A 20,950-nucleotide genomic window follows, 5' to 3' on the forward strand; every position below is an offset into this window, starting at 1 on the left:
ATATATATATATCTTTTCCTAACTGATACAGTGAGTCCCAGGGAAGTAACACATACTATGGGGAGAACACTGAGGTTCCTACAGAATATGGGGTGGAGAGTTTAAGACAGCTCTAGGCACTCTGCCAAGAAAACTACCATCCAGTTTCTATGAATACATAGATGCAATCCCTGGTCTACAAGACACAAAAGGATCTGATTTCCCAAAACACCTGGAGGTCTGGCCTTCAACTGTTTCTGCTAATCCTTTACTTTTTTTTTTTCAAGTACTGGAGTTTCAGGAGTGACACAAAAGTAACTATAAAACCACCGTAGGAACTTTCTAAATGGAATTAAGCTATTGTTTGGATGAAAAGCAAGACATCCCTCTTATCAGTTCTAAAAGTATCATCCAAACTGAGTGTCCTGGCTATAGGCTGTGAGAGTGCTCAGAAGGCAGTAAGCCTTGCTGTGACTCCTCGAGTGTTTTTCCTGGACTTAGACACATCTAATGAGGACAAGGCAGAGGGACTGCAATCCCTCTGAAAACCCTACTCAGCAGCCCAGCAGAATGAGGGCATGTCACATCTACACTCTGACATGCTCGACACCACTGCATGATCATCCATTCTGGAAAGCAACCCTGACTCTGGCCACTACGGTCACCAGCAAGCAACAAGCTCCTACTGCTCAAAATGAGCAACTTCCCTTCATTTCCAGCCCTCAGCCCTCAGGTGACAATCATAGCTTTGCCACAAAATTACTCACCCCCACCTTTAAAATTTTGACTATTTTTCTTACTTATTCCTTATTCTTGGATCTTAACCCCTCAGTCATTACACAGTTCTGCTTCCACCATTGCCTTCAATGGTTTGTTTCCTGGATCCCACCCTTTGCTGGAGCTGCTTATTCCACGTATATATCATGCATCGGATGTCACTGAAAATCACTCCCTGAAGGGTCTCTCTCATTTTCTCCCACCTCAGAACTCTTAGTTCCAAAAGCATTTGCACATGTCCATCTAGAGATCTCACCAAACATAGTAACTATATTCCCAACAGTGGTGGCAACAGGAGAGGACCTGGGTCAGATTCAGCCTCCAACCCCGGGGCACTGTTCACAAGGGAACGGAAGAAACAAGGTCTTAAGTTTGCATTGCAAATGTAATGTTTGCTTGTAGCCATATAACAACCTATAAACACTGCCATAGATAAACTGAGAGGGTGTTCTCCTGTCTTCTAAAGTAGGTTAACAAGCAGTCTAAGCCACTTTTATTTAGAAAGGGTGTCACCAGTCTTCCTATCGTGATCAGCTGGGAACCTGCAATGATTGCTTTAGCTTTCCTTCTGGACATCAGTCTCTTCCTTTCCACAACACTGAGTGCTCCGTGATATGTCCAGTCGTTCTGGAGACCACATCCTCTTCACTCCCCAGCCAGCTCTCAACATTCATCACATGCCCAGCCTCTGCGAACTTCTGGAAGTGGTACTACCTGAAGTTACAGCGGTCACAATGCTCTGCGCACACACAAGACTGCAGAATTTCCCACTTTCAAAGTAATTTTTTCACCAAATATTTGAAACACTACAGAACTTCTCTTGGAATTCACTCCAAATATTCATATATAAAAGCCCTGTGAAATCCTGCAATAAAAATACCCTTTGTCTGGCATGTAAATATCAGCCAAATATTCTTATCTACAGATCTCTCTTTTCAATTTGCATTTTTTAAATATTTGAAAAAGGTTGGGCTATACATACTGCCTACATTTTTTAAAAAGTGGTGGCCCTGGGTATTTAGCTCAGTGGTTCCACCACCTCCTGTCTCGCAAGTGGAAGGTCCTGAGTTTGATTCCCAGTACCCCCCACAAAAAAATAGTAATGGGCTCAACATGGTAGATGTATCTTGCTTTTTCTGAGAAGCACAAGTTGTCTGAGGTTGGCAAGTGCCTTCAGGAAGGGCCAGACTCCTTCTGTCTTGGGGCTTGAAGTCCCCTAGAGACAATTTTCATTCTGTGTCTTGAGATGGCTCCACTAGCTCCTGACATTATACTCATGTTCCACTTGACACAAACAAGAGAAGAGGACATACCGCACCTTCTGTTTCAAGAAAATTGACTGGAACTGCTCACATTATTATTACATGTATTTCAAGAACTGGGGACCAATTACATGACAACCAGCTACAAGGGGCATTGGGAAAGATAGTCTTTAGGGATATGGCCATATGTTTATCTAAACCCTTTAATGCTAGAAAGAGAGGAGAATAGAGAGTGAGTGAAAAATGATGAATTGTCTTTGGTCTCGTGGCTATAAAACCCATTTTGGGACATACTGGCCTAAACACCTGGCGAATGTGAATAAGATTATGAAAGATGCTTATTACAAGAAGTAAAAGGAAATATTTCACCAGCTTTATTAAACATCTGCAAAACTTGACAGTGATAAATGATGCTTTGCCACAGATTCTCTATTCTGTCTCTTTCAGATTTAGGGTAGATTCCAAACAAATCCCTTTATTAAAGTATTTTTAAATGTACTTACAAAAATTTACATTAAACGACTGAACTCAACCATTCAATAACTCTACACTGAAAAATAAGAAAATTACTTTTCTCTAAGAAAGTAATCAGTAATTGCTGGCACTTACTTTCACCTGCAGAGAGAGGCTCTCTGTCACTACCAGATGATACTTAACATTTCCTGTTTGTATGAAGTGAAGACTGGGTATTGCAAAAACTACTGATGCAGGAATTTCAGGAAACACTGTAGTAAACTGGCACTTTTTCCTTTCCAGAGAGAGAGCAGTTTTCTGGCATAAACCTATACTCTCGGTATCATTTCAAAGCCCAAAAAACAGTTCCTGCATGCACAAAAGCACGTCTCAGCCAGTGTACCCAGGGAATTTCCAAATCTCAACTCACTGACAATAATCATAAACTTTTCAAAGGTATCTTATAAGAAGTATCTCTAGGAATTAAGTCCTCAATAAAATATATTGGCTAAAAGAGCAGGTGAATGTTCCTGGATAAACAAGGCAGAACCTAACATGATCAGAAATTTGACAAAGTTCTAATTAAACAAATTATTAGTAAACTACACCTTGGCCTAACTTTCACCTCTGTACAATATGCACAATAGGGGACTAAAGATTGCAACAACCTTTTACTGCAATCTCCTCATTAAAGACGTACATGAAATTGGACTAGATGCTCTGTAAGATATTTTCTGCTCTACAGTTTTAAGAAATTAAGTGGGTTTTTTTTTATTTTGTTTTTTGGTGGTACCAGGGATCAAACTGAGGACATTGTGCTTGCAAGGCAGGTATGGTGCCACTGAGCTAAATCCCTGGCCCCAAGAAATTAAGTTTTGATATTAACTTCAGTGTGAAATTTTTCTAGATTAAATACACCTGCGTGCATGGACTACAAGTACAGGAACATATCTGAGTCTGTGTGTCAGCTACAAAATATGAGAAACATAAAAGTGAATCATCCCAGCAAGCACATCGCTGGAAATGCTTCGTGATTCTAATGCAAAAACAAAATGTTACTCAAAACAGTAAAACAGCATTTCTTATTAACTGAAGAGTAAACAAGACCTTAAAGTAATCATTATTTCTTATTTCAAAGTTGTAAGTGCTGGAGTATAGCTCTTTCCGGTTCTCTTTCTTCTCTCACTTTGCTTATCTTTACATATTCCATACTTTGTAAAAAGAAGGAGAAGGAAAGTCAGCAAAGGTGTAACAGGAAAAAAAAATGGAAAGAGGACATCTCAGAGGACTACATAATTGAATATGTTCATCTACTTAGAAATTACAGTTACAAGAAACCATCTCCTTTTATCTTCTTAATGTCAGAGGAAACTGTCGTAGAACATCAGATAATATTCATAACTCTGAAGTGAGTCCCTTTAGAGTGAAATAAATATTCCTGATACCCAGATTAACATTATTCTTTCAGTCATGTAAGCTCCTTGAAGGTGGATGCTACTGGTCAGCATCTACCTCTTCCACAAATCTTCATTTCCACTTAATGACTGAAACAGCTACAGTATGTATCTTCTGTATATTGCACAGAGTCACATAACTCACTGGAACATTTTTGGTTTTTCGCATGAATATCTTATCTGTGTATCCTCTGAGGCCACTGGAATTGTAGCACTGTGCTTATCGTGGTACTTTGCTCATATAGAATGCCTAATGGCTCCCAGCACTCAGGAGGCTGAGGCAGGAGGATCACTGCAAGTTCGAGACCAGCCTGGGCTACACTGTCAGTTCCAGGTCAGTCTCAACTTCATAGTGAGACCCTGTCTCAAAAAAACAAACAAACAAACAAAAAAACAAAACAAAACAAAAAACAATGCCTAGTGGATATTTGTTAAATGAATTCAAAGAGTGCCATAGCTTATGTATTATACTAGCTTTCCTATCAAACCATTACTCATGTTATAAAAAAGTGCTTGGTACATCTTTATTAATTAATTACTTCACCAGTGGGTCAGAGTATTAAAACTAAAGGTTAAAAGCGTAAGTTGGTACTATAATTTTAAAAAGCGGTACACAACCTATGGGCTACAGATTAGTTTGGCCTATGGCCTATTAAGAATGGGGCTACAAAGTAGATGAGCAATGTTGAAAGCTTCGTCTTTATTTATAGCCACTCCCCAACACTCACATTACTGCCTGAGCACCACCTCCTGTCAGATCAGCAGCAGCACTGGATTCTCAAAGGAGCAAGAATCTTACTGGTTACCTGCCCATGCAAGGGATCTAGGTTGCACACTCCTTATGATAACCTAGTGCCTAATGATCTGGGGTGGGGCTGAGGCAATGATGCTAGCACTGGGGAGTAGCTGCGAATACAAGTTAACATTAGCAGAGAGTTTTGACTGTACAGAGACAACAGTAATTCAGTTGCTTACAGATACATATTAGAACACTATCAGTGGGTGGCAAGTGACAAACTGCATCTGGTGGTGGGCTTTCTAGTAATATATGAGTTGGTGCACTGCAATTATATAGTTGCATCTGTTGGTAGACTTTAAGGCAGAATCCAACACTTATTTGATTCCATGCATATCCCACCCATTATTTTATTTACCACTCTGTCCACAACTCTTTCCCACTCCACACACTTTTCTCATTCACAGTTTTGGTAAGCGCACAAGCTGACTCTAGCCAAAATGAGTAAAAAAACAAATGTCACTGGAGAGCTTCTTTGAAAACGAATGACCCAATGATGAGACAGCAGAAGACTCTGAGTCTGCCAACGAAATACATTTAAGAGAAAATACCAAGAGTCCTACTTAAATTAACTGTTTACTGAAACATATGATTCACATTCTCAATGCCTGCTTTATATAAGATGTGGTAACCAGCTCTCCAATGAGGCCATGAAACTTTTAGAACTCCTTCACCGCATGAAGACCAAGCAACCTGAATTCAAAAGCAACAGTTTGGACCTTTTCAAAAGGATAAACACAAAGAACAGAAGCAGTTACTGAACACCATCACTTCATCAAATGTGTCATTCTTAGTGGCTAAACACACTGTTGAAGCCCAAAGGCCTTTGATATTAGTGAAGAGTTGACCCTGCCTGCTGATAAGGACATGTGCTTTGAGATCTGCCATTCAACATGTGCCATATGTTTCTCTTTTGGCTACCACCATAACTACATAAATTAACAAAACAGCAGAAGATAATACAGCAAAATTCTCAGAGAGGAAAATGAATCACCACTGTACGTAATCCAGGTCAACCAGTCTACCAATGTTGACACCAGGCAACCATGCTTATTTCTGTGTGACATATTTTTAAGAGGATTGCAGAGGGCACATTATGTGTGTTTGCATTGCCAACCAACACCACAGCCACCACGCTGTTCAAGTCTTTGAATGACTACATATCAGGAAACCAAGTGGGTTATTGTATGCCAGGACCTGCAGGGATAGAGCAGCTGCCATGACCATACATTTTTCTTGCTTTGCTATTCAGGTCAAAGAGGTTGCTCCTGAATATGAGTCTTCAAGCTGTGCTGTGCATAGAAAAATGCTGGCTAGCTGAAAAATGTCACCTGAACTTAACACTGTGTTTCAGGGTGTGATTAAAATTATCACCACATTCAGAGCCATGCCTTTAACTCACATCTGTTCATGCAGCTCTGTGAGGAGACGGATGCAAAGCACAAATGTCTCCTCTATAGTCGGAAGTGCAGTGGCTTTCTAAACTTAGAACACTGGCCAGAGTTTTTAAGTTATGATAGCTGACCCAGAGATTTAGGGAAACAGTCACCACCTATGGCACATTTCAGTGACACAGCATTGGGTTCAAAACCTGTTTACTCCTATTACACATTCAGCCTGCTCAACAAATTTGATCTCATTCTGTCACATCCCAGAAGAATGACTGTGCTCAAGTCAGCAGACAAAGCACCTGCATTCAAAGCCAAACTAGAATTATGGTAGGTTTTGGGTAAACATTGGGACTGCTGACACACTTCAAGCATCATCAGAGAATTTGAAAGACACTGAGCCAGGGTCTTCTATCTTGGCTTTCAAAAGAACTTGAGCGTTGCTTCCCAACCACAAGACCCTGGTGAGTTGTACAATTTCATCATATATTACAATGTAGTAATAATAATAATAATGGAAATAAACTACACAATTAATGCAATACAGTTGAATCTTCCTGAAACCAGCCCCCTCACCTTCCACAGAAAATTGTTTCCATGGAATGATCCCTGGTGCCAAAAAGACTGGAGACTGCTGATGTAAAGTAAATACTACTACTCTGAATCTAAGGCAGTTCATCTAAGGCACTGCACACAAACGACACTATGGACGCAATGCTAGGGATTTATTTCTAAATGAGGCAAACATTTTCTTCCTTCCCTCAAGGGTGGTAAAGGTACCTTGCAACCCCGGTCAATCCTGCTGTCTTTCACACATTGTTGACAAGAGTTATGAAGTTTGAGTTTTAATAACAACAGCTTCCAGAAAGAGTAAAATCTCGAGTCTATAATCTCTCTCCTAAACATATCTTGGTTTTGCTTTCCTCTACCTGCAAACACAAATTTGTATGAGCTCTGTCTCGTGTTACCCCAAGAGCATGAGATCAAATATGACTGAAGAGTGGATTTCACACGTGACATAATTTATAACATTTTAGGGATATAATCACAAAAACATATGCTTTGCAGGAATTATTAAAAATTAGATGTGCAATGAGAAGAAGTCATTCTTTATATGAACATCCCTATTGAAGCCATGTCTTCTCTCTTCTCCTCCAGGGTGAAGTATCTCATTTAAATTACAGACCAGTAAATAAATAAATAAATAAATAAATAAATAAATAAATAAATAAATAAATAAATAAATAAATAAAGTAGAGGCCAGAACAGAAATTACAGACGTAAATAAATAAATAAATAAATAAATAAGTAAATAAATAAATAAATAAATAAATAAATAAATAAAGTAGAGGCCAGAACAGGAGATTAGATCACATGAGAAAATGCCTTAATAGATAAAAAATTATAATATGACTGTTCAATTTTTTAAATATTCTTTTTATAATGTAATTGGCCCTATGTGCTCACTTCAGCAGCACATATACTATAATTGGCCCTAGAACACACAATAGAAAAATGTATTAGGGTGGATTTTTTTTAATTAGAGCCAAAATTTTACTGTTATGATGCGTAAAATGTCATGATGCTTATTCCCCTCCAGAGTCCCTTATTCCATGGCAAAGACGTAGTGTGGGGAGGAGAATTCTGTGGCCACTGATGCCCAGTGCCTTGCCTTTGTCCTCCCAATACTGGACCCTACAGGAGACTTCCCTGCTCATCTTGCCTCAGGCATCAGACACAGTGCCTGGCACATGGCAGACCCTTCATTAATGTTTGATCAATGAAAATTTTCTGGAGCTTCACACATGAGCAGAAACCTTTTGAGGGTGTACAATTTTTAAAACTTTGCATCAGAAGATAAAGTAATCTTTGAAGTTGAATCTATGAGTCTAAGTTTCAAGGCCTCCTCAATACTAACCTGACAGTTTATTTTATTTCAATTCCACTCCAAAACAATGATTTTATCTTTCCCTACTGTTTTATTACTCTCAACTGCAATCAAGAAAGACCGACAAAGTGATTGTGTTCACAATTAACTGCACAGTCTTATTTTCATATATCCAGTTATTCTCGATAGTTAACAGGAAAACTGGTTCAAAGGTTCAGCTTTTGTATTAGTCCTGGATCCAGAATAAGATATTTACATTTTTTACTATTCCATAACAATATTCAGAGGATTAAAACACATACTTTCAATCTCTCAGAAGAAAATTATTATTGTAATACAGTTCCCTCGGACACAAAAATATGCTGTGTTTTGCTTATTTATGAAGTAAAATACATTTTTATAATTTCATATATTTGTACAAGTGGTTTCATTTTTAAAAAATAATTTATCTATTCATCGAGAAATGTCTCAAATTTATCCTTCTTTATAGCGGAGTAGTTCCCCATTATATAAAAAAAAAAAAATCCACATCTTCTTTTATCCATTTACCAGTTGATGGGCATTTGGTTATTATGAAGATTCAGCTATTAAAAACTGTGCTGCTATATAAACATGGGTGCACGTATATCACTGTATTATGATACTTTTAATTCTTTGGGGAAGATACCCAAAAGGGAAATAGCTGAGTCAAATGGGACCTCTAATCCTAGTTTTTTGAGGAATCTCCACACTGATTTCCACAGTGGCTGCACCATCTTACATGCCCATCAATAGGAGAGAAGGGTTCCTTTTTCTCCACATCCCCTCCAGCATGTTATTGGGTGATTTCTTGATAGCAGCCATTCTTTCTGGAGTGAGACACAGTGTTGGCATTGTTTTAATTTGCATCCGTAGATTACCAGTGATGTTGGACATTTTCTCATGTATTTCTTTGCCATTTGTATTTCTTTATCTGAGAAGTGTGTATTCATCCCAGATGCCCATTTTTGGATTGGGTCTTTAAATTTGGGAGATCTGATTTTTTATAATCCAATCATATACTGATAAAAAATTTCATAAAGAAAAAATAATAATTTTATCCATTGACATTTTCATCTATATTCAGAATATTTGTGGGTTCGATTTTTATTTAGTTTGTCTTGACTTGGTTTAGTTTTCTTTTGCAGAACATGTAATTGCCAAGGGCAACCAATGACAGCCTGGATATTATAGGGTCTTATTAAACTTTTTCTTGCCCCTTTGCTTTACAACGTCCTTAACACTAGAACAGTCAAGAGTAAGGCAGAAAGTCCTCTGCATTTGGTATTAGAGAAATTACGTGACCAACGAGAAGTTGGTTGCCATTCTCTGAGAGTCTTTTGCAAACCCACAGGAAGTGATGAAGGTTTACTGACCCTGAGAGTATGTCTTCACATTCATTTATTTATACATCATTCTTGCCCAGCATTTACCACGGATGTAATTTTAATGGTGTTAAGGGTCTATTTAGTGGCTTTCTAGTCTTGAGAAGACCCACTGACAAACTTTTGATAAAGGGGCTGACATTAAATATTTTAGCTTTTGTGGAACAACAGCTCTCAGATGGAAATATCCACACTGGATATGAAAACCATTAGAACATGAAATATGTTTTTAAAAGAAGCACAGCTATGTGTTGATAAAATTTTATGTGTCTGTACATCTAAATTAAATTCATATTATTGTCCATGCATCACCAAATATTAGTTTTCTTCTGATTTAGTTCAGTCTTGTGAGCTGTCCAGAGCAGGTACACTCTACTAACCTCGGCACTAACCGCCTGCAGGAAGGCATGTAACAACATATCCTGTGTTGTCTTTCAGCGCTGCCAGCACAGGCTCTGACCTAACAGGGCGCTCTGCATGTTGCAGGTACCTGTGGCTACTAAGATCAACTGTCAGCTTGATTGGCCTGGAAGCCAACTAAAACATGAGTAAAGTGCACTTCTGGGTGTGTTTGATGGGTCCTGAAGGTGTGGCCTTGGGCTCCATGTCTGGTTCCTGCCCCTCCCCTCTGGATGCTGTCCCCCTGCTCTGCATCCTGGCTACCACAAAGTGAGCATCTTTGCTCCACCACGCCTTGTGACCATGATGCTCCCACCTTGATCCAGCCCATCACAGCCTGAATCCTCCAAAAGCAAGAGCCAATTAAGCCTCTCCTCCTTCAGTTGCAGGTATCAGGTATGTAGTCCCAACAACAGGAAAACTGACCAATATATCACTTGATACATTATCTGCTGGTGAATCACTACAAACCATTTACGTTTCTCTTAATACATGGATAAGTTATTGGTGCATAATTTAATGCATTGGTATTTCCTTCATTCTTTTTCTCTAAGATGCTAGTGAAGTCAAAATTTATTCATCTTTAAGGATTAAGTTACTCCTATTAAGTTCAAGTTATTTAGAAATTGATTTAGTTGTCAAAGGAAAGCTTGATTAAATTAAATAGCTCAAATAATACAATGGATGGAATGCTTATGCCTCTCCCTTAAATTTATATACTGAAATCCTAACCTCCAAGGAGACTGTATCGAGGTAGGACCTTTAGGCAATGATTAGTTCATGAGGATGAAGCCTCATGAAAGGGATTAGTCTCAGAGACCTTAGAGAGCTAGCTGACCTCTTCTTGCAATGACAAACAGCAAGAAGTTGCCATCTATGAACCCCAAAAGGGGTCCTTTCTAGACAGTCTGTGGGTAGCCTGGTCTTGGCCTTCTTACCCTCCAGAACTGTGAGAGATAAATTTCTGCTGTTTATAAGTCACCTAGTCAACGGCATGTTATAGCAGCCTCAACAAGCTAAGACAAGTGGTAGTAAGCCACAGGACATATGATTGAAACTGGTCTTGCTGCTCCCTGCACAGCACAGTGTTGGAATGCAATAGTCAGCAGCCAGTAAGGTGGAGAAGCACACCTCATTTTGGCTCTCTTCTTTGTCATAGTGCCCATTTCAATTTTCCCACTTATTTCTAGCGCTGGCCTCTATGTAGCATTGCGCACCTCCACATCGGAGACGTGGCTGGGATCTTCGATTGAAGTCTGAAGTGAATAGTAGCTTACAGCCCTGAGCTGCATCCGAGGCCACTGTCACCCCTGCTGGAGAAGTTTTACTGCTTTGTCCATCCACGATATTCTTTTAAATCAACTAACCATTGTCACCCTGCTTTGCTGTAACCAGCCCCGGCCACACCTACTGTGCCTACAAAATCACATCCTGTTTTGTAGCAGAGAATAACCCTCCCCTTGTGAGGTCTGCATCACGGCCCCCTATAAAACCATATAGCTTGTACGTGTCTTTCAGAACACACAGCCTTGCAGAATCAGATATAAATTATATAACCAACACCACTTCAAAAAACAATGCTATTCTCTTTTTAGTTTAGAAATTTTCACACAAGACAGCAAAACAAAGGAAGCTTTAAAATGGAGTAATGGTGTTTTATAAGTGGTAAGCTGCATATTTTACAGTGTGTACCTCTAACAGCAGTCTTCCCTATAAAGGCGTGACAGATATAGACTTTTCTAATATTTCAGCTATTAAGCTGCTAAAATTATTTATTTACCAACTAGCTCAAAGTAACCCTGTAAATTATCTACATGCCTAGACAAGATAAAACTAAGCATTTCTTCTTTGGAAGCTGCCTTGACAAACATCACCTCATGCATTTTATGCACAGGGCTTAATTCTGAACAGGGCAACTCTGCATTCTCAGTGGACTGCAGCGAGTGAAAGCAGCTAGCGTGATCAGAAGGTTGGGAGAGAAGGAGGCGCCGCGCTGTGCACAGTGGTGCGAGAAGCCTGATGGAGCGCCACGTTCCTCTCTGTGTCAAGTATAAGTTTCTCTCATTTACCAAAGTAAATATATAAACACATAAGTGTCAATTAAAATCGATGTGTTGGTGAATACAAAGGTTTTGGGATGAGAAGATCCGCAGCCCACCAGCTGAGACACCCTACACAATAACCACGCTACACGGAGGCCACACGGGGCAGAACGTCAAAGACTTAAACTGCATTGAATGGGATCCCAGGAGTAAGGCTGGCAGAAGACAGAGCGCAGACACTAGCAGCTGCCGAACACCCCAAAAGATACAACAGCTCCCCAGAAGGTGATGCTCTGCTTCTGGTCGCCTGCAAAGGGACGCTGGTAGCCCAGACTGCGCCTTGCTGCCTGCCCACATGATGCTCAGTTGGCTGGCTCTGGGTACACAGCTTGGAAGTGTTTTGAAGAAACATTCCAGTGCTGCTGCATGAGTCAGCAGCTTAATGCTGAATCCGCAGTTAGCTGTGCGCAGGCAGCCTGTCAGTGACCTGGACTCCCCCTGCCCAGTCCCGGCCACTGCAGGATGGCCCGCTGACAGGAGCCAGCTCTTTCTGTCCTTCTGGCTTGCAGGAGCCAGTGGCCCATGGGAACCCAGCTTTCCCTCTCTTTGGTCATTTGTCTTCAGAGAAATTCCCCCAGAAACCTGTGATTACATCCCAGTAGAGACAGCCTCTGGTTTGCGGAACTCGAGGCTGTTAAAAGGAGGGCTGCCTTTCTATGAATTTCAATGAACTGACCAAAGCTCACAGTTTAGAAGTCTCATTTTACCTGCCAAACATTCCCTAAGTTAACACTGGAGAACAAAATAAATGAGGAAATTTCAAAGCATTTTCAAAACGAGGGATTTTCATGTTATTTTTCTTAAGGGCAAATCTTTAAGGATATTATCCTCCAGGATTTCAAAGGTAGTAGGAAAATGTGAGATCAGTATCTTAAACAGTTTCCAAGCATAAGACTGGAGGATTGTATTTCATAAAGCCAAGCAATGGACATCAGCTTCCTCTGGGCTGTCTTACTAAGAAAATTGACTGCTGTGTCAGATACTTACAAAGTGCTTAATAAATGGGAGGTTCTGGTGTCCTTCCCCCTTTTCTGTGGTGCTGGGGATTGAACCTTGGCACTGAGCTAGCCCTTAGCCCTTTTTATATTTTTATTTTAAGATAAAGTTTTGCTAATTTGCCCAACATGGACTCGACTTTGGTGATGCTCCTGCCTCAGCCTCCCAGAGTGCTGAGACTACAAGAGGGCACCATGAAACCAGCTTCTTAGCTTTCCCTTTGTGTTGTTGTTGGTAAGCCTTTGCGAGGACCTAGTCAGAATGAGCAAAGTATCATATAGCAAGCCAAGGAATCACCTTCACCGCTAACCATGGGCCGGAGACTCAGCAAGGGGACAAAAATCTCTAAAGAGGGTGGAGCCGACCCTGATGGAAACGGGCAGGGAAAGGTGATGACTGGGAGCATCACAGTGGGAGCCAGCAGTCTGGGCGTCACGCGGAACAGCACAGCCCTCTTCCTGACCTCTTCCTCAGGGGCTCACGTGACACTGGGTGCTTTCAGTTAGACCAGGGTCATGGCACTCTATGAAGGAACTTCTGCTTTTTATTTAATTAGCCCATGTTTACAGTATGTAATGATGATATTCTTCGTGGTCAGTTGGTACACATGCATAACACATCTTAACTCTTTTTCTGTCCCCTTCCCCTCTCCCCCAACCTCTGCAAAAGACTAGCTCCCTCTTCCCTATTATCTATCTTTGTGTGTCTGATTTATTGCACTGAACATTGTCACAAGGTGCATCTGTTTTCCTACAAATGACTCGTTCATGCTTTTTATGGCAGAGTAGTACTCCACTGTGTATAGATGCCACATTCTCTGGATCTCTTCATCTGTTGAAGGACATATGGGCCACTTCCAAGATTTCACTGTTGTGAGTTGTGCTGCTGTAAACATGGGTGTGCACCTATCACGGTAATGTGATGTCTCTAGGGAAGATACTAAGCTTTAAGAGCACTGGTCTGGGACTCCCTAAGCTGAAATGGAAATTTTCTTTGGGCAACTGGAGCCTCTGGAGAACTCAGGGTCTCTCCAGGAGCAGTGACTAAGCTTCATTAACCTCTGCCCCCAGGTTTCCAGGCAGTGGAAAAAGAATTGGCGAACTGCAGCTGCCTCTCACAACCCCCTCTATTCATCCTACCCCTTGCTCCCCAGCACAAAGGCTCCAAGCACCTCTCTCCCTGAAAGATGGAGACAGAGAGGGCGGGCATTCTGAGGCCCTCTCTTCCTGTGCCATGACCTGGGCTGGCACCCTGCCAGCTGGCTCCCAAGCCTCGGTCCTCACTTTGTAAATTGAATTAATTTATATGAAATTGTCCAAAGTTGCAGGCTCGGCACTCTCAATGGGAAAAGATGATCAGCCTTACTTAGGAAATTAGGCTTGCATTGCCTTAGAGAAGAAGCCTCTCACTGTTCTGTGGCCACCTCAAGTACTGCATCTGTCCTGACCAGCAGTTAGCACAATGGGGGTGATAAGGGGGCACCTCTAGTCTGCACCTCCCCTTCCTGTCTCTCTGTTGAAGATGTTGGTTATTTACAGATGCGCAAGAAGTTTGCATCTCGATGTAACCAAAGACTGAAAAAAAAATTCTACTTGAGAAGTATTTGAAAAAAGAAAAAAAGCCCTGAGAAGGTATCTGTAATGCAGAACAGAATTTCATACGAACTTCACGGTTAACCGCATCTTTTGCCACATTTGACCGTGGCATTATCCTCTAATACATCCTCTTTCGTCCCGCATTCTTTTGGCTGTCTAACATGCAAAGCAGAAAAGAACAATGGCTGCAGAGACTGCCTCTGTGAGTTGAGGACTCTCACTTGCTCTGGGAAGTGTTCTAATGAATATTTCTGGCGTCTGCTGCTGCGAGCAGCTCGGTACCAGCAGCTCTTGACTCAGAATGTTATACGATACAATAATACACAAATTGAGCACACAGAGGGGGAGAAAAGCACTCGAGCTTTCTCAGGTACAGTAGTTTTACCTGAGTATGCAGGGTAGAAATAAAGACATTCAAATCTGAAATACAAAACATAGAAACACATGCATGATATCTATAAATACCAGGCAAATATTAATGAGTGGAACATAGCAATTTTTATAACACAAGTGGCGTCTTCGGTCACAAATCTTATGGCATAAATCTATGAATTATCTCGTACTAAGGCCAATGGGAAAACATTTATTCCAACACCACCAACTGTCTCTCCTATTAATTTTCAATAATTAATTTTCTTAACATAACAAGCCCTTTCCCTTCTACTAGTTCTTTTCTAGAATATTAGAAAAATTACAACCTAGCCAGGTGTGGTGGTGCACACCTATAATCCTAGCACTTGGGAGACTGAGGCAAGAGGATCGCTGTGAGTTCGAGACCAGCCTGGGCTACATAGTGAGTTCCAGGGCAGTAAATTACATAGTGAGATACTTTCTAAAAAAAAAAAAAAAAAAAAAAAAAAAAAAAAGAAAAATTACAACCTGAATGATAATAATTCCTATGCCTGCCTTATTTTTAAAAATATCTCAATGTTAACAATGAGCCACGTCATCTTGTCTTAAAAGTAAATATATTATGAATATTAATTCTAAGAACATGCCTTAAATCCAACAGCATTCCCTTGCCTTCATTCCTTGTCTATTTGTCTTCACTATTTTTCTAATTACCAAAAAATAGCTTTTATTTCTCCTCATTTTATTAGTGACATCTTTCACAGTTAGGCTGCCTTCATCCACATTGCGGCTCCCTCAAAACTAACTGTGTGCCTCTACCAGATGACGTTCATCTTTGTGTGCCTCAGTTTCCTTTTCTACCTCTTCAGGTTCCTGTCAGGATTAAATGGGGTTGCGTGGTGCTTCGGACAATGACAGATGCAGAATAAGCTCTGTGTAAATGTTCTCATCTGGAGAAGAAAAGGGCTAACGGTGTAGGGGAAGTGGGAAGGGTAGGGGAAAGGAAATAAGGGAAAAGAAAAAATATGAGAAAAGGAAAAATTAGAAATAAAGTGTTTGTAAATGGGGAGGGAGGAGGAGGTGAAGGAAGGGCAGGGGTAAGGGGAAAAATGAGAACCAAGATCTGTCATGTAAAGGTACAAGATCCAAGTAATGAATGTAACTGAAATGCATACCTAGATTGTACCAATAAACTCAATGAGAAAAAAAATGTTCTCATCTGGGAACCTAAAGTATTTAAATACAAACACGTTATTATTCAAAGTAAAATACCGGTTTTTGTTTCTCTTTTCTACTCCTTAGCCTACAGATTGCTTTAGTTTAAGTCATTGGCTTGATTCTTTTAAGTGTGTTATCTGTAAGAGAGAAAGAACCCTAAAACTCCTGTTACATAACTTCCACGTCTCTGTATTAGGCTCCTTTTTTAGTACATGTTTGTAGCACATGAAGTTTATATTCATTTGGGGGTGTAAGGACATGTACATAGCACAGCTTATTTCTTTTTTAATCTCCTTCCTACCCACCTTCCTCCCTTCCTCTCTGAATTCCCTTTCCTCATTTTCCTTCTTATTGGTATTACTACTGTTAACTCATATTGAAAGTATATAATGTTTGTATTCATGTGGATATTTAGTATCCGTACTGACGCATCTTAAATCATCTAATGTCTCCTCCATTTTCTCCTTCCCCATGGTCTATGGGTCCCTCCCCATTTACAAAAGACCACAATTATTGTCCTTGGTAATTGAACATTGAATTGTACTTCTCCAAAACCCCAAAGCCACTGAAGTGCATAATTCATCTAAGCTCAGAGTTTCACGTATTCTCAACAATAGCTATAAATTCATTTTCTGTCCATTTTAGCTGCTTTTTTGAACAGCTTGGGTCTCCAGCCCACCCTGTGCTGCTACTTCACAGTGTCGGTAAAAAAAGGATTCCTGATTGATGTACATACTCCTCACCACTTAAGCCTTTAATTCTTTCTTTCCCTTTGACTTGCACAGTATAGCAATGGTTTACAGTACATGGGTATAATTATTACATAGTGAATCCTAAAACTACCTTCCTCAAAGGTGAGCCATGCAGTTATAATACTGTCCCCATTCTTCTAACAACGAGAAGTGAAGGCTAGGATCTCGCCCGGGACCACCGAATTAGAAGCACCAGAGGGACATGAAGCCCAAGTCTTCAGATAACCCTCCAAGTTATCTTCACAGACCTCTCCACTTCCCCCAATGCTGCTTTATCCAATTGCATCAGTGGAAGCAAATAACTCAGAAACAGGTAGAGAACCAAAGCAATACCATAGAAACAACAAAATAATGTCTGAATGGACAGCAAGATGTTTATGTGTCCCGGAGCCCTAAGTCAAGCTCACACTGAGGCTCTCTACATGGTGCAGTACTTAGGAAATAGATGAGTTCCATATCCATCCAAGATGACATTGAAAATAAATTCCTTTTGGACCACAGGAGAGTAAACAAAAGAATTGGCCTCACTTGTTTTCTTTGCATTTAGATAATGAAGGACTATGTTGAAACCCTCAGGACCCTGCTCCTGTTCCTTTGGAAGGATGAGAAAAATCACCTTTATTTAAGTACAGTGAGTGATTTTCATACCCACTTTAGAGAGGTTTAGGTAAAATGAAGTTTGCGTGATACTTCCATCTCGCCTCCTAGGCCCACAAAGACAACAGATGGTCTCTGAGTTTTAGAGATCTCTTTGTGTTCTATATTAAAATGTTTTCCAATAGATTGACATTGTGTAGGAGTCTGGCTCTTCATTAAAAAAATTGTTTCTCAGGTTTTGTGCAAATCCCTCCGTAAAGTATAAGATCGTGAGCGATTACGGTTTGCAGCATGGTGCACAGGAGCCCTGTTTGCATTGTGTTGGGATCACTTTCCATCTCAGGAATGGTCTGCAGAATGAGACAGTGGGCCTCTGGCAAGGATGTCTGGCCTTGGTCCTTTGCTAATGGGCTGTGAGGCAGTGTCAAGTCAGTTTGCTCACTGCTCAAGAGTAGCAGGAAAAATTAAATTGCCATCAAAATACTAACCATGATTCAAAGAAAACTCAGTGCAGGTTTGGCATATTTAGTCTCAGACTTGAAATCCTGACCCACACATCTGCAGGAACACGATTACACAATCACAGTGTTCCATTTTTCCTCCATACCACTTGCCCCTGTCTTTCCTTCAACTACATCCTAAAGCTCCAGAGACCAGAACAACATGAGGAAACCAGAATTCCATAGCAGTACTAAAATGACATTAAGTGCATTTTTCAGCTATTTGCAAAATGGAGGTCAAAGTATCAAATTATACCATGAGGAGAGCAGATTGATGGAATTTACATGTTCTCATTTCAGTGCAGGTAAACCATCCTAGTATACCTCAAATAGCTGGGACTAGAGGTTGCATTTGACCCAGCCATCCCTCTGCTGGGTATCTTTCCAAAGAATTAAAAGAATCACATCACAGTGATATATGCACACTTATATCTATAGCAGCACAGTTTGTAATAGCTAAAACTTGGAAACAGCCCATTTGCCCATCAGTTGGAAACTGGATAAAGAAGATGTGATTTTTTTCTATAAAATGGAATACTACTCAGCCATAAAGAATGAGAAATTAGAGTCATTCATAAGAAAATGGATACATATTGTGCATATACTCCTAAGTGAAATAAGTAAGTCACACATGTAAATACCGAATAGTTTCTCTGGTGTGAAAAACTATAATAGTACATAAAATCCTAATGAGATAATTGACATTGTGAAATAGATAGAAAAGGGCTAAAGGTGTAGGAAAAGTGGGAAGGGTAGGGGAAAGGTAATAAGGGAAAAGAAAAAATATGAGAAAATGAAAAAATAGAAATAAAGCATTTGTAAATAGGGAAGGGAGGAGGGGGTGAAGGGAGGGCAGGGACAAGGGGAAAAAATGAGAACCATGACCTGTCATGTAAAGGCACAAGATCCCAATGATGAAGTGTAACTACTGTATACCTAAAATGTACCAATAAACTCAATGAGGAAAAAAAAGTGCATAACTACTGTAGGGGTTCTCTTATGTATGCCTACTAGAATCATTTAATCAAAACAACAAAAGGTTAATGTAATTTTACAGTGAAAAAATGTAACCACACAATTGCATTAAGTGGCCAAGGTTAATGTCAGCAGTGACAGTCGTATCAAAGCACTGACAGCTATCTCTGGTGTGATGAAATGAGAACATCAGTTTATCTGAGTACTTCTTTTCTAAGAACCCTAAATCACAATCTGAATATGAAAAACATCAGGCAGGCCAGAGATCAAGGGAAATCTCCACAGAATACTTGACCAACACTCTTCAAAACTCCCCAGACCAACAAAGCCAAGGAGAGGTTTCAAAGCTGTCAGGCAAAAGGACGCTAAGGAGACAAATAACTAAATATAACATAAACAATTAAGATCTTATGTAAAACGCAAATGCAAAAAAGATTAAATGTAATCTTATATGGGATCCCAGATGAGCAAAAGGACACAAAGTAAAAACTAATAGAATCCTAATAAAGAATAGACTTTAGTTAGTAGTAAAGTATTGCTACTGGCTCATTCATTGGGACATATACAGTGTCCTTACATTGAGATACTGAATAAGGAGAATTGCCTGCAGAGTACAAGGGGAGTATTCCACCAAACCCAGATTCATTCTGAACAAAGAATGATTGAAAATAAAAGTCATGAGCCGGGGATTTAGCTCAGTGCTGCTGCTGCCTGCCTTGTAAGCACAAGGTCCCCAGTTCCATCCCCCGTACCAAAAAATAAAAATAAAAAAAGCCATTCCTTCTCTTTTGCTGACTTATATGAATCCCAACAGTTCAATTAACAAAAACCAGTTTCTGATCCCTCTGTTTTATATTGTGCTGCAGTAGAATGCAGGGAAAGCCACCTATAGTCGGGGCCCCTTCACAGCCCCTCCACAGACCCTTTGCTATGGGGCTGTTCTTCCCAAACAGGTCCCCAGGCTTGGGTTTGTAAGTCACTATTATGACTTTAATCATGGCATTTAATTACTATTGAAGTGATAAATATAATCACAAAACAAAGTCTGTATTTCCATGAAAGTATATTGAATGGTTTGCAGAAACTTGATAAAAGCACAAGGCTAAAAATACTTATTCGAAGGTAAATGGTCTCCTACTATAAAGATCGGAGAAAAATGTAATGAAAATCAAGAGAGATCTGCACTCAGCTTGCTTATGTCCTTTAAGTTCTGCTCCACTTAAGGGCACCAAAATTAGAAATCACAGACCTTGGGTGTGGTTTCTGCAGGAACTCAAATTAGTTCAACCATAATCAAAGAACTCACCACGGAGTGATGTCCAAGTGCTGGTGGATTTATACATTCAGGATTACCTAAAATGTTAAAGGCACATGTACACTGATCCCAACTGACTAACCAAGGCATCCTGATGAGGATGATTGTAGTCTCAACTCTCACACATTAATACTTTACAGTAGGCTTTTTTCCAACATTCCCTCATTTTGTAAGCTCAGGTTTTTATCATGCACTGTTTCATAATGGATTCAGTGTGCAATTCTTCACCTTTTTTTCCCTGGCGGACTGCAGGCACATGGGTGATTGCCTAATTACACTGTGCTGCTTGTGAGAAGCGAATTCATCAAAGTGGCTTCTTAGATGAAGAGTATAATGTGCTATGTGAAAGCTGCAGGAAAAAGTCCCCAAGAACAAAAGAGCTGAAAAATGTATGTATTTTAAATTCACTGTCTAAGGAAACAATGCCATTTCCATAAAATTAAGTGACTTCATTTCCAAAGTACTCTAAGTAGGAGTAGAGATGAGAACTGAGTAAATGTGATGTGCTTCTCTCTTGGCTTGTTGGTAATAAATTCTGCACCAGATTATACTAGATGTGAATCTGTTTCTTATTTCATGTGAAAGTAAGATTTCTAAGACATCCTTTACCTTCTCCAATAGAATCTATCTTTCTGAATGACGGTGGAAAATCTGTTTCTTTCTACACGAGTAAAAAATGTCATGCTAATCAAAGTTGAATTGTACCAAGCTGTTAGAATTTTCTAAGCAAAAAAAAAAAAAAAAAAAAAA

At 39.9% G+C, this 20,950-nt stretch overlaps 1 protein-coding gene across 1 annotated transcript in view; it reads right to left on the minus strand.

Annotated features, from left to right (window-relative positions):
- Positions 1-20,950, minus strand: part of Fgf14 (fibroblast growth factor 14) — a 621,549-nt gene that overhangs the window by 501,840 nt on the left and 98,759 nt on the right. The gene's annotated exons all lie outside the window — the stretch shown is intronic.

This window comes from Fukomys damarensis, unplaced genomic scaffold, assembly GCF_012274545.1.
Source record: "Fukomys damarensis isolate Sample0158 unplaced genomic scaffold, DMR_v1.0_HiC HiC_scaffold_6, whole genome shotgun sequence".
Taxonomy (NCBI): Eukaryota; Metazoa; Chordata; class Mammalia; order Rodentia; family Bathyergidae; genus Fukomys; species Fukomys damarensis.